This window comes from Lolium perenne, chromosome 4 (genome assembly GCF_019359855.2).
Source record: "Lolium perenne isolate Kyuss_39 chromosome 4, Kyuss_2.0, whole genome shotgun sequence".
Lineage (NCBI taxonomy): Eukaryota > Viridiplantae > Streptophyta > Magnoliopsida > Poales > Poaceae > Lolium > Lolium perenne.
The window spans coordinates 178,697,555-178,710,259 of NC_067247.2; positions in this window are offsets into that span (position 1 = coordinate 178,697,555).

Genomic DNA, 12,705 nt, shown 5'->3' on the forward strand with positions numbered 1-12,705 from the left:
AAGTCCCCACGGTTATGCGGCCTATGATGGGTTGCAACCACCGGCGAAGGAATTCAGGGAGAGTCCTGAATTGTCGTCGAGGTCGGAAGGTATCCATAGGGGTACGCTCACCGGCGAGGACCCAGGGTCGGAGTTGCAACAAAGGGTGGGTCTGCGAGGTCGCGGGAGAATACATTTTTGACTAGGACCTTATACCGGGCCTCACACCACGGAAGTGTGGACGGGAAAGCTGCCCGGTTGGCACCAAGGTTAAGATCTCTTATGGGTAAAGCAACACACCTCTTAAGAGTGTAATGAATCGTGACATGTCACTCTCTGTTATGGGATTTGGAACTGCGAACGCTGCCGGAAAGGAACTCCATGAAGTTCTAGTAAACCGGTGAAGGCCGACGGACATAGCTCTTCTGAATAAAAGCAACCTTTTGAAGAAATGGTTATGAAAACATGTATTGGTATTAGACTTTCTGGTCTAATATCGTAGCTAGTGCATTAAACACCTCTTTCCTAATATGAACTTGTTGAGTACGCTCGTACTCATACCTCTTATAATCCCTTGCTTAGACTGTCTGAATCACCTCGAGGAGGCAACTAACGGACAAGGCGGAGCAGAGGAGATCTGCTACGAGGAGCCTGACTTCTCAGGCGGTGTAGAAGGCGTAGACTACCTTATCGTCTACGAAACTGGGGAGGCGTCCGAAGGAGAACAAGCTTAAGCTACCATAGTATTAGTGGTAACCGAGCAGTGCGAACTCTTTAGTACTTAGCTGCTCGGATGGAAAAAATGTATAACTTGATAAGACTCTTATATTGTAAGTTAAGTTGGGTTCACCTCGAACCCATGAGTAAACCTCTCTGGACCCAGGAGGAGCTCCGAGATAATGTATATGTTTGGATTGTAATATTATGTGAATGAGTTGTGGACCAGCTATGTTATGTTGTACTACTCTGAGGGATGTAATATTTGCGAATTGGTACTTCGTGAATGTTATATCAACGATTGTCATACTACAACATGCAGTGCTATGCAGGGTCACCACAGGGAAGAAGATGGTCGGATGCTTCTGGGAGGAGTGCTTTGTGCCGATGCTGTTCGAGGTGGAGCACTATTTGGCTGCAGTTTTCACTGGCCGGCCGCGATGGTGCGGAGCGGCGGAGTTACTACTCGCAAAGTTCTCCATCGACATATATCTGTGAGTTGCTATGGAGCTGCTCCGGTGAGATCCCAGGCTCGTCACCACCAATATCTCATAAGCTTGCCTCCCTGAGTTCGTGGAAGAACCTTCGGGTTGGATGGTGAGTTCGTCTTCTCTGTGTATTGTTGGCGTGCTTCTATTGCCTTGCTCGATCGGCTAGTGTTCAAGAAACTATTTTACTTGGAGCTTCTTCTCCACGTCTGGAAGGAATACGTCGATGTCAATGGCCAAGATGGCCTTCTTTATTTCAGTGTGGTCTGGCAAATCAGCAACCTCCGTTGTGAGGCCCTTCTGCAGCTCAGCCGTTGAGTGCTTTGCCATGTCGACGACAAGTGGTTCCGTCCCCATCTTCGGCCATGGTTGCAATGTCCTGAGCTCTCCGCTCCTCAGTGGGGAAGAGGATGGACTAGATTGCAATTCCAAATTATTTGGCAGGGTCGTTTCTACAAATGTTAGGGATCTATGTAACATTTTCTTACTTCATGGGGTCCTTTGTAACAAATATGTACCTCTACAACATTTTTAATGAAAGGATCTGTAATAACTTAGAACATAGGATCAACGAAGGGTAGATTTAGGAATGGGATGTGCATTTCATCGCAAAACGAGGGAAATTTTCGTGTCTTATTGCAACTAAACCTAAGAGGGATCGAGGTTCTCTCTCAATTGCAATTAGGGTTAGGCAAGTTGATTTATGAATTTTGACATGAACTCTTTTGTATCTTGTTGATTTTGTGATTTGATTTCATATAACAAGATATATTGAATTGATAACTCAAAGATTAAACAATAAGCAAAAGTGAATTTTAAATATGAATTCATAATTTAATACAACTCATAAATTCAAAAGACTTTTAATTTCAAATTGAAATATGAATACAACAAACATTTAGAAATAGAATTATTACAAGTATAATTAAGCTCTTAGAGAAACTTTGCGCTTTATTGATATACACACATATATTGTCTTTACAATATTCTTGATACAAGAATTTAATGAAAAATAAACAGAAATGAAAAGAAGATTGTTTGATCCTAAACTAAAGTCCTAGACTAATGACTTGGAAGAAATGCTTTTGTAGTCATATTCACCTTCAAAACCTGCAAGAACAAAACATAAATACTATACAGGGGTTAAATACAAAGCAGTATTCAGTTTTGGAAGGAAACAAGTGTCATTGACACTTGTGCTTGTCCAAAACCAAGGACAGCACAAGGATAAGAGGGAGCAGACCAAACCTGAGCACACTCAGGGGCTCAAGTTTCAGCATATGAGCACACTGCTCATGAGTTGCTGTGCAAGCAACAACAATGCAAGGCATGGCTTAGTCACCAGGCCAAGCCAGGCTTGTGTCGCATGACCAGAGAATAAGTAGCCAGGGTATAAATGGTGCACAAACCCTAGAAACAATGCATAGTCGACCAGATAAACATTCAGCACAGACAGAAATAGGCTAGAGTTCATCCTGTTCTTGCTCAAGAACAGCACCAACCATCAAAGAAACCAACCATCCATCCAAAACCACCAAGTAATCAACCAGCAAGAATGGTGACATAAGGAGGAGATCAACCAAGAGCTGGAGGTGAAGGGTTGTGAACAAACCAACCAGAAGCACTGCATCAACACAATATTTCTTTCTAGGAGCTGGAACAAGGTATATCTAGTTCCTGGAGTGGATCCAGTGGAGCCAATCCATTATTCATGCATGACACAGGTCATGGGAGTGAGAAGATGCTCAAGGGGTGATCATCACTTGGTTTTCACCAAGGATCACTGGCAGAAGAGGAAAACCACTAGAGCTAGGGCCATCCAGATACAAATCTTGTGCAAATAAACTAGAACACATGCACAGATGTGCACACAAGCAAGCATACATGCATAGATAGCAACAGTAGATGGATTACTAGGAATAGTAGCTACCAGGGACTACCCAGTGAGATCCTAAGCAAGTAACCATCAGGAAACCCTAGATTTTTCTTCATAGGCAAACATAATGGCATTCATATTAATTATGATCCCGAACTATGCAAGCAAAGATGAGTAGCCAACAAGATCCAACCAATTGTGTGAGCAACTAGTCAGTCGCAATGCTACTGAGGTCACAACAAATACAAAACCATCCAAATTAAAGCAAAGCATTAAGTCATCATTATCCAGTAATGGATTCAGACTTCATTTATTTCCCAATGGATCATGGGAAAATCAAATCATGCTTAGCAAGTCATTTATTCAACACTGCATAAGCAGTTCATCAATAAATAATTCATCCAGGCATGAATACATAACTAATCCATGCAACAAGCATATAGTAGCATCATTGTAAGGCAACACCAGTATGTACCATTGCATCCTAGCTACTGGGTCAAGTCCAGGGAGCAATGGATGGCAACAGCACACACACTCAGTAGCATAAGCATGCATGAGTAGCAGCATCAGCAAGCAAACCATCTATTTAGCAAAGGAATCCATCAGTAACGACCCACTTACATTTAATGGATCAATTAGATCAAGTCAAGCAACACAGAGAGTCTAGCCACCAGGATTCACTTATCCAATGAATCATTGGATCATACAGAAGGCACAGAAGCACCTCACAGGCATAACAAGTGTCACAGTAATGCATAGCAAAATACTTAGACAAGCAAGCAAGGCACACCAGTAAGCCTAGGTAGCATGGTATAGCATGATGAGCATGGCATAGCATGGCAGAAGCAGTGAGAGGGCAACAATGGCCATGAACAGCTAGCAAAACACTTGGCCAGTAACTAGAGCTTGGTTAATTGACCAGGGCTTGCACAGAGGAGGCGCAGAAAGTATAGGCGACAGCAGCAAGGCCCTGTATGATCATTGGATCATCAGGAAGCCTGGGAGCCAGAGGTAGAAGAAGCAAAGTAGCATGGGAGGCGCACAGACATGATGATGAGAAGGAGGAGGAGAACAAAAGCTTACCCGCGCCTGGAAGCAAAAGCTACGCATGGCGAGGCAGTGCCCGCGCGGCCGTAAGAGCTGCAAATCCAGGGAGGACGCCGGCATTACGCCGACGAGCTCCACAACAGGACATCACCCTGGGGACGACGGCACAGGCACTGTCAACATAGCACCCGCACCAGGACAGTCCCAGGAGCACATTAGCATCGACGACGAAGTCTACAGCTCGCTGGAGACCAACAATCGCCGGAGGCGATTTGTCTACAGATCTGGCCGGGAGGCGATCTGGAGAAGGGGGAAGAAAGTGATGAAACCATGCAGATAGATCGGTAGATCTTCACGCGGCAGTTCAGGCGGTGTCGGCGGCAAGGTCAGGGGCGGCCGAACTTGGCCGGAGCGTGGCGGCGACGCTATCGCCTCACGGTCGCCAGAGCGCTAGGGTTTCGTGAGAGAGAGAGGAGTGAGTGAGTGAGTGAGGTGGGCCAGACCAATTCGGTTCCACCGAACCATTTTTGGGCAGGCCTTAATGGGCTGTCCAAATGGGCCAAATAAGTGGGCTGGCCCAATTAGGCCAGGGGGTTGTTTTAGTCATTTTCTATTTTGAAAGTAGCCCTAGAATTTAACCAAATTTAAATTAAAAAAATATACCTCTAAAATTCCAAGAAAAAATGGATTGGTGAATGAAAAATGATTCTTAACAAGAATAAAATAAGAAATAGAATTTAGAAAACAAATTCAAATTTTGGAATTCATGAATTTAAATTCAAACTTGGAAGTTTAATTTGTAATTTTCCTTGTATGTAAAAATCAAGGAAAAATTTCAAATGAGTTCAAATATTTGTTTTCAAATGTTTAAAAAACAAATTATATTATTCTAAGTCATTTCTTTTAAGAAAGATATTTTCCAAAGGAAAATATTCTATTATTCTTATTCCAATAATATAGAGAAAACTCTATTATTTCAAATTATTTTTGAAATAAATATTTTCCAAAAGGAAAATTTTATTATTTTTAAATCATTTACTTTCTAAAAAGAAAGTGATGTGATAACTTAAAACTAATGGCAAATTACTGCCAAAGGCATAAAATCTTAATGTAACCCTAGATTTTAATAAAATATTGGGGTAAGGGATTCAACATAAAATAATACATCCATGCATGCATTATTTGGATTTTATAACATTGTCCTTACCGGACAATGATGCTTCTTTACAGAACCCGAGGTCCAGGTTCCATCCAACGCATTGAACTGGACTATCTCGCAGTCCACAGGCAAGTTCACCCTTGCTCATGTCATCTTGAGGATTTTATATCAATTTACCACAAATCTATATACTTATCATTCCTGCATTGAAAATGAAATGTTACTTTTCCAATTATGAATATGACTATGTGGTTGGCAATGGAACCATGGTATGTGTTGACATGGTGGAGGTTCTATTGCAAGGGTTCAATTTATTTAGTACTAATTACCAATGCATGCCGTCTAGTGATTCTAGCGCCGTACATTACGCGTTGACCATAAGATCTATAATGGCTCTAGGGAAGCCAGCTGTATCTTTTCCCTCTCGCATGCCAACGGAATGGTGATAAGGGTTGCCCGTATCGGTCTATCTTTGGTAAAGGTGGGGACATGTGGTCCGTCACGGTCTACCATCAGATACAGGAGAGGGTAGACTTATTATTGGTTTATGAAGGATTGTAAGGGTTGTCCAGATCGGTCTATCTATGGTGTATAGGACATGGCACAGGAGTTGTTCAGCACGGTCTACCTTAATGGTATAGGTGGGAACAAAGGCCTGGGTCGGTCTACCCATTGATATAGGAGAGGACAGACTTATAAAAGGGTGAGTTTGCGGGGTCGCGGAAAAGGCGGTGTGGGCTTGGATCTTATTTCTAGCCTCACACCAAGGAAGTGTGGACGGGGACAAGTTCCTGCGACTGGCAGAAAGGATAAGGTCTCTTATGGGAATAGTAACGCACCTCTGCAGAGTATATAAAATTATGGCTTGTCACTCCCAGTTCCGGGAAGGGAATTACGAACGCAGCAGGAAAGGAACTCCATGAAGTTCTTGTCAACCTGTGAAGGCTGGCAGGCATAGTTTTTCAATATAAAAGCAATATTTTGAAGAAATGTTTTCGAAACATGCATTGACTTGAGATTTCCTGATCAACGGTCGTAGCTAGTGCATCAAACACCTTTTCTCTTTTTAACTTGCTGAGTACCTCTGTACTCACTTTCTTTCGACACCCTTGCTAGACTGTGATGGGGAAGTGGAGGCCAGCAACGGAGCGCCGGAAGGAGGCTACGAGCTGGTCTATGAAGAACCTGATCTGACCGGAGGAGTGGAAGGCGTAGACTATGGGATAGTCTACGGACCAGACGAAAATGAGGCGGAGGAGTAGTGACATGCCTTAGTATCATAGAGCCGAGCAGCGTAGAACTTACTTAAATAAGTTGCTGAGCTCTCTTTCATCTATATGTGAGTTGTAATAGTACTTAAGTAATATCTTAGGGTGTTCTCATCGGACCTGTGAGAATACCAACTTGTTAAGACTATGTTTGTAATAATATCTGGAGTGTTATGACGTGCAATGTTTCTGTTGTACCACTCTGAGGGATATGACAATTGTGAAGAAGTCCCTTCACGAAGATCATATCAACGACTTGTATACTACAACATGCAGTGGTATGCTGGGTCACCTCAGCTGGTATCAGAGCAAATGTTGCGACCTTAAGTTGGAAAAACTTAGTAAAGGGAAAAACCTGTAGGAGTCAAGTAGGAATAGTAAAGAATTCTCTAGAAATATGGTGTTTATTCACTTGAGAATAGCATAATCATATCTTTTAGTGCGATAATTCTTTATTATAACCATCATGATACATCATTATCACGTCATTACTACATCATCACCACCTTATTGCTATGTTATCATCACATCATTGATACATTCTCACTACTAATATTCTACTTTTGTATACAGCCATAATGGCGTACACGTTTTCCAAGAGGACTTTAAGGAAAGTTGAAGGCTGGCTTGGTGCATACGATGGAAGTTTGACAGATCTCCTGCGTGGGATGCTGAAGGAACTCCATTGTGAGACCAGGATACCTGTTCTCAAATACATCTTTTATGATGGTGAGATCATGGTCAAATGCAAAGTCTCTGTACAACTTCCTGACACACTGCTGATGAGTTGAATCATGTCGTATGGAGAAGCCAAAACACTTACCACGACATACCATATGGGTATTTTCAAAGCAATACTCGAAATCACGCAACACAAATCTGTGGAGCTGTTGTGTTCACCATATTCACATGTGCCTCTTGCCGAGGAAGATGAGGATCCATCTTTGAATCACCTGGTTATGGCACACAAACATCCTGAGGTAGCAGCCCAACACATGGATAGTTGTAAGTCTTTATTGACTTCTATGTACCTACTACACATAAAGATGGTGGAGGAGGTCACCCACATGTTGGATGAGTTCACGGGCCTGATAAAGTCCAGGCTCAGATGCATGAACTTAGGGCACAACCACAACACACCACACCTTTCTTTAAGTTAAACAATTTTGTAGATTTCAGTGACCAGGAACCAAGAAGAGAACCACTCACACCCAACTTCGTTCCACATTATCCACAAGCATCAGCATCATATGGATCGGGATATAGGGGAGACTATTCTAGAAATCTAAACTGCTCGGAGTCACCAATCGAGAATTCGACTGGCTGGCGTTTCGGGGAACCATTTGGTGATGAAGGGGAACCCATCACTTGTGATACATATGATGAAGGGGGCGAGGTTAACCAATATATTAACCAAAAATTTGGACATGAAGAGAAAGGTACTGACTCCATTTCTTTAGACTTGGAGATGGGGTTGTCAAAACCATCTCAGTACGAGGTAGGTGAGAGTTCTGGAGTAAAGAAGAAGAAGAAGAAGAAGATGAGGGGGCAAGTGGATAGAAACCCTCCATGGATGACGGAGGAAGGAGGTATGTATCCTACTGGGGATACATACGAGTCATTGTCCAGTTACTTTGGCATGACATATCTCTGTCTCGGCACTTCGTCCGATTTAGAGTACATACCTAATGGAAGGACCTTCGCTCCAGACGGTGTTCGGAAGACAAGTCGCTGTACCGGATGGACTACGTGGAGGTGAACTATGACGATGAGGAGTAGTGCTCGAGGAAGGAATAATGTAGTATAGGTGGTATTGTAATAGAACGTATTTTTAAATCGCGTTGGCTTGGGCTTTGAGCCAAATAAGTGGTTATATAAATACCACATGTAAAATATGTGTGTAATGTTATGTTATATACAGTGTATATACATAATAAATATTTGTGTTGGATTTGCTTCTTGATTTCATTGTGTGACTAGTTCTGGGAAATTAGTCGAGCTCAAAAAACATTTGCATGGTGTAATTATGAGTAATCGCTCTTTGTTATAAGACTAGGGGGAACATGGCGTTAGTGGAAACTGAAGATGCTCGAAGAGAGAGAGAGGCTAAAGAAAAAGAGGAAGCAGATGCATCAGCCAGAAGGGATGATGCACCACCACCACCACATCCAATGATGCATCCAGATTTCCAGCAATACATGAGATCCATGGAAGAAGACATGAGGAGGTACCAGGAAAGTCAAAACAAGAACATGCAAGATTTCTTTACCCATGTCATCAATGATAGGGGTAATGAAGGCAAAGGAGTAACCCTATCAGACTTTCAAAATGCAAGACTGATACGTCTCAAACGTATCTATAATTTCTTATGTTCCATGCTACTTTATTGATGATACTCACATATTTTATACACACTTTATGTCATATTTATGCATTTTCCGGCACTAACCTATTGACAAGATGTTGAAGAGCCAGTTGTTGTTTTTTGCTGTTTTTGGTTTCAGAAATCCTAGTAAGGAAATATTCTCGGAATTGGACGAAATCAACGCCCAGGGTCTTATTTTTCCACGAAGCTTCCAGAAGTCCGAAAGGGAAACGAAGTGGGGCCACGAGGCGCCGCCACACTAGGGCCGCGCGGCCAGGGCCTGGGCCGCGCGGCCCTAGTGTGTGGGCCCCTCGTGACGCCCCCTGACCTGCCCTTCCGCTTATAAAAAGTCTTCGTCGCGAAAACCCCAGTACCGAGAGCCACGATACGGAAAACCTTCCAGAGACGCCGCCGCCGCCAATCCCATCTCGGGGGATTCAGGAGATCGCCTTCGGCACCCTGCCGGAGAGGGGAATCATCTCCCGGAGGGCTCTTCATCGCCATGATCTCCTCCGGATCGATGTCTGAGTAGTTCACCCCTGGACTATGGGTCCATAACAGTAGCTAGATGGTTGTCTTCTCCTCATTGTGCTATCATGTTAGATCTTGTGAGCTGCCTATCATGATCAAGATCATCTATTTGTAATGCTACATGTTGCGTTTGTTGGGATCCGATGAATATGGAATACTATGTTATGTTGATTATCAATCTATCATCTATGTGTTGTTTATGATCTTGCATGCTCTCCGTTGCTAGTAGAGGCTCTGGCCAAGTTGATACTTGTAACTCCAAGAGGGATTATTTATGCTCGATAGTGGGTTCATGCCTCCATTAAATCTGGGACAGTGACAGAAAGTTCTAAGGTTGTGGATGTGCTGTTGCCACTAGGGATAAAACATCAATGCTTTGTCTAAGGATATTTGTGTTGATTACATTACGCACCATACTTAATGCAATTGTCTGTTGTTTGCAACTTAATACTGGAAGGGGTGCGGATGCTAACCCGAAGGTGGACTTTTTAGGCATAGATGCATGCTGGATAGCGGTCTATGTACTTTGTCGTAATGCTCAATTGAATTTCACACTACTCATCATGATATGTATGTGCATTGTTATGCCCTCTTTATTTGTCAATTGCCCAACTGTAATTTGTTCACCCAACATGCTATTTCTTTTCGGAGAGACACCTCTAGTGAACTGTGGACCCCGGTCCATTCTTTTACATCGAATACAATCTACTGCAATACTTGTTTTTACTGTTCTTCGCAAACATCATTTTCCACACCATACATTTAATCCTTTGTTTACAGCAAGCCGGTGAGATTGACAACCTCACTGTTAAGTTGGGGCAAAGTATTTTGATTGTGTTGTGCAGGTTCCACGTTGGCGCCGGAATCCCTGGTGTTGCGCCGCACTACACTCCGTCACCAACAACCTTCACGTGTTCCTTGACTCCTACTGGTTCGATAAACCTTGGTTTCTTACTGAGGGAAAACTTGCTGTTGTACGCATCATACCTTCCTCTTGGGGTTCCCAACGGACGAGTGTTTTACCGTCACAAATAAGCTACTTTGGCGCCGTTGCAATCCAACTCCCACGTCAACTACGCGCAAGCAAAGACCACTACCTTTTGCATCAGCTCCAGAACCAATGGATGCAGAAGACTTGCTCATGGATACAGAAAGGAAGTTGAGGACCGTTGGATGCAACGATGAGGAGACGATTCGATATGCCACTTATTTGTTGTCAGGACCAGCGACATCATGGTGGGAGAACCTTGTGGCAGTACACCCTCCAGAAAAGGTGTTCACGTGGGAATAATTCAAGAAGAAGTTCCGGGAAGCTCATGTTCCGGATAGCGTGGTGGAATTAAAGAAGAGGGAGTTTGAAGAGCTTCAACAGAACACTGCATCTATAATGCAGTATGTTCGGGATTTCAACCGTTTGGCTAGTTATGTGCCAGATGAGGTTGACACAGATGAGAAATGAAAGAAGAGATTCATGAAAGGCATGAATCCATACATGAAGATGCAACTGAGGTTGACAAGGACCGTAGAATTCCAGGAACTGATTGACTCGGCAATCACTTTCGAGGATGACTACAGGCAGGTCCAAGAGGATAGGAGGATGAGGGCTCGAATCGAGCCAAGGAAGTACCCAATTACTAAACCAACACCGGATAGAAGTTTCAAACCACGATATCGGCCTACCAGTAATCAAAACAATCGTGGGGGTCCAAAGCAAAACCCCAAATCCCAGATCATCCGCAACAACTGTAGGCAGAGGGGACACATCAAAAGGGAGTGTCGGAAACCCAGAATCATATGCTATGGTTGTGGGCAGGAGGGACATATGAAGCCAGATTGTCCAAACAAGGCATCTTGGGGTGGACAGACCTCGGGAGGACGAGGAGGAGGTGGAAATAACAACAACAACAACAACCGCAGCTACAACAACAACAACAAGAGGGGCAAACCGTATGGGAAGCTGAATTGCACAACCTTGGAGCAAGCGGGAGAGTCGGATCAAGCAGTCCTAGGTACGCTCAGTATTCTTACTCACCCCGGCAAAGTCTTATTTGATACTGGGGCAACCACATCATTTCTTGCATGGGAGTTTGTGGAAAAGTTCGGGCTTAGATGTTCTAAGTTAGAAACCCCCATAACTGTATTATCCATGGGGGGAACGATCTTAGTAACCCATGTGAAAGAAGCACAGGTCATAACCATATGTGACTGTGTGTACTTCGCGGATATGTTCATCATTTCCATGAGGGATATATCAGTCATCCTAGGGATGGACTGGTTGACAGAGAATGGAGCAGTGATTAACTGTGGAGACAAAACAGTGTCACTTCGCAATTCCATGGGAGGTCAGATAGTGTTCCAAGGAGACAAATATACTCAGTTGGAGATAGGATTGGAGCTTAACAGTCTGAAAGAAGTGAAGATTGAAGAAATACCTGTAGTAAACGAGTTCCAAGATGTATTTCCCAAGGAACTACCGGGAATGCCACCCGATAGAGAGATGGAGTTCACAATAGATCTAATTCCAGGGACGGCACCAATAGTCCAACCACCATATAAGATAGGACCAAAGGAGTTAGTGGAACTGAAAGCTCAGATTGATGAGCTGGAACAAAAGGGATTTATCCAAGAAAGTGTTTCACCATGGGGTACACCCGTGATTTTTGTGGATAAAAGAGATGGAGGTAAAAGAATGTGTGGAGATTACAGGAATCTTAACAATGTAACGATCAAGAACAAGTACCCTTTACCTAGGATACAAGATCTTTTTGATCAAGTTCAAGGAGTTGGAGTCTTCTCGAAGATAGATTTAAGGCCAGGATACCATCAAATCAAGATAAAAAAGGAAGATGTTCCAAAGATAGCGTTCATATCAAGGTATGGACACCATGAATACTTGGTTGTACCATTCGGACTAACAAATGCACCAGCTATTTTCATGAATTTGATGAACAAGATATTCATGAAACACTTGGACAAGTTCGTGATAGTGTTCATCGATGACTTTTTAATCTATTCCAAAGATAAAGAAGAGCATGCAAAGCATTTGAAGATAGTTTTACAAATTTTGAGAGAACATCAGTTATATGCAAAGTTCAGCAAGTGCAAGTTTTGGTTAGATAGTGTTGAATTTCTTGGACATGTCATAACCAAAGAAGGAATAGCGGTGAAGCAAGGTTCAGTCATTATTGGAGTGGAAGTCACCCAAAAATGCTAAGGAGATAAGAGGATTTCTTGGTATGGCAGGCTATTATCGAAGATTCATTGAGGGATTTTCG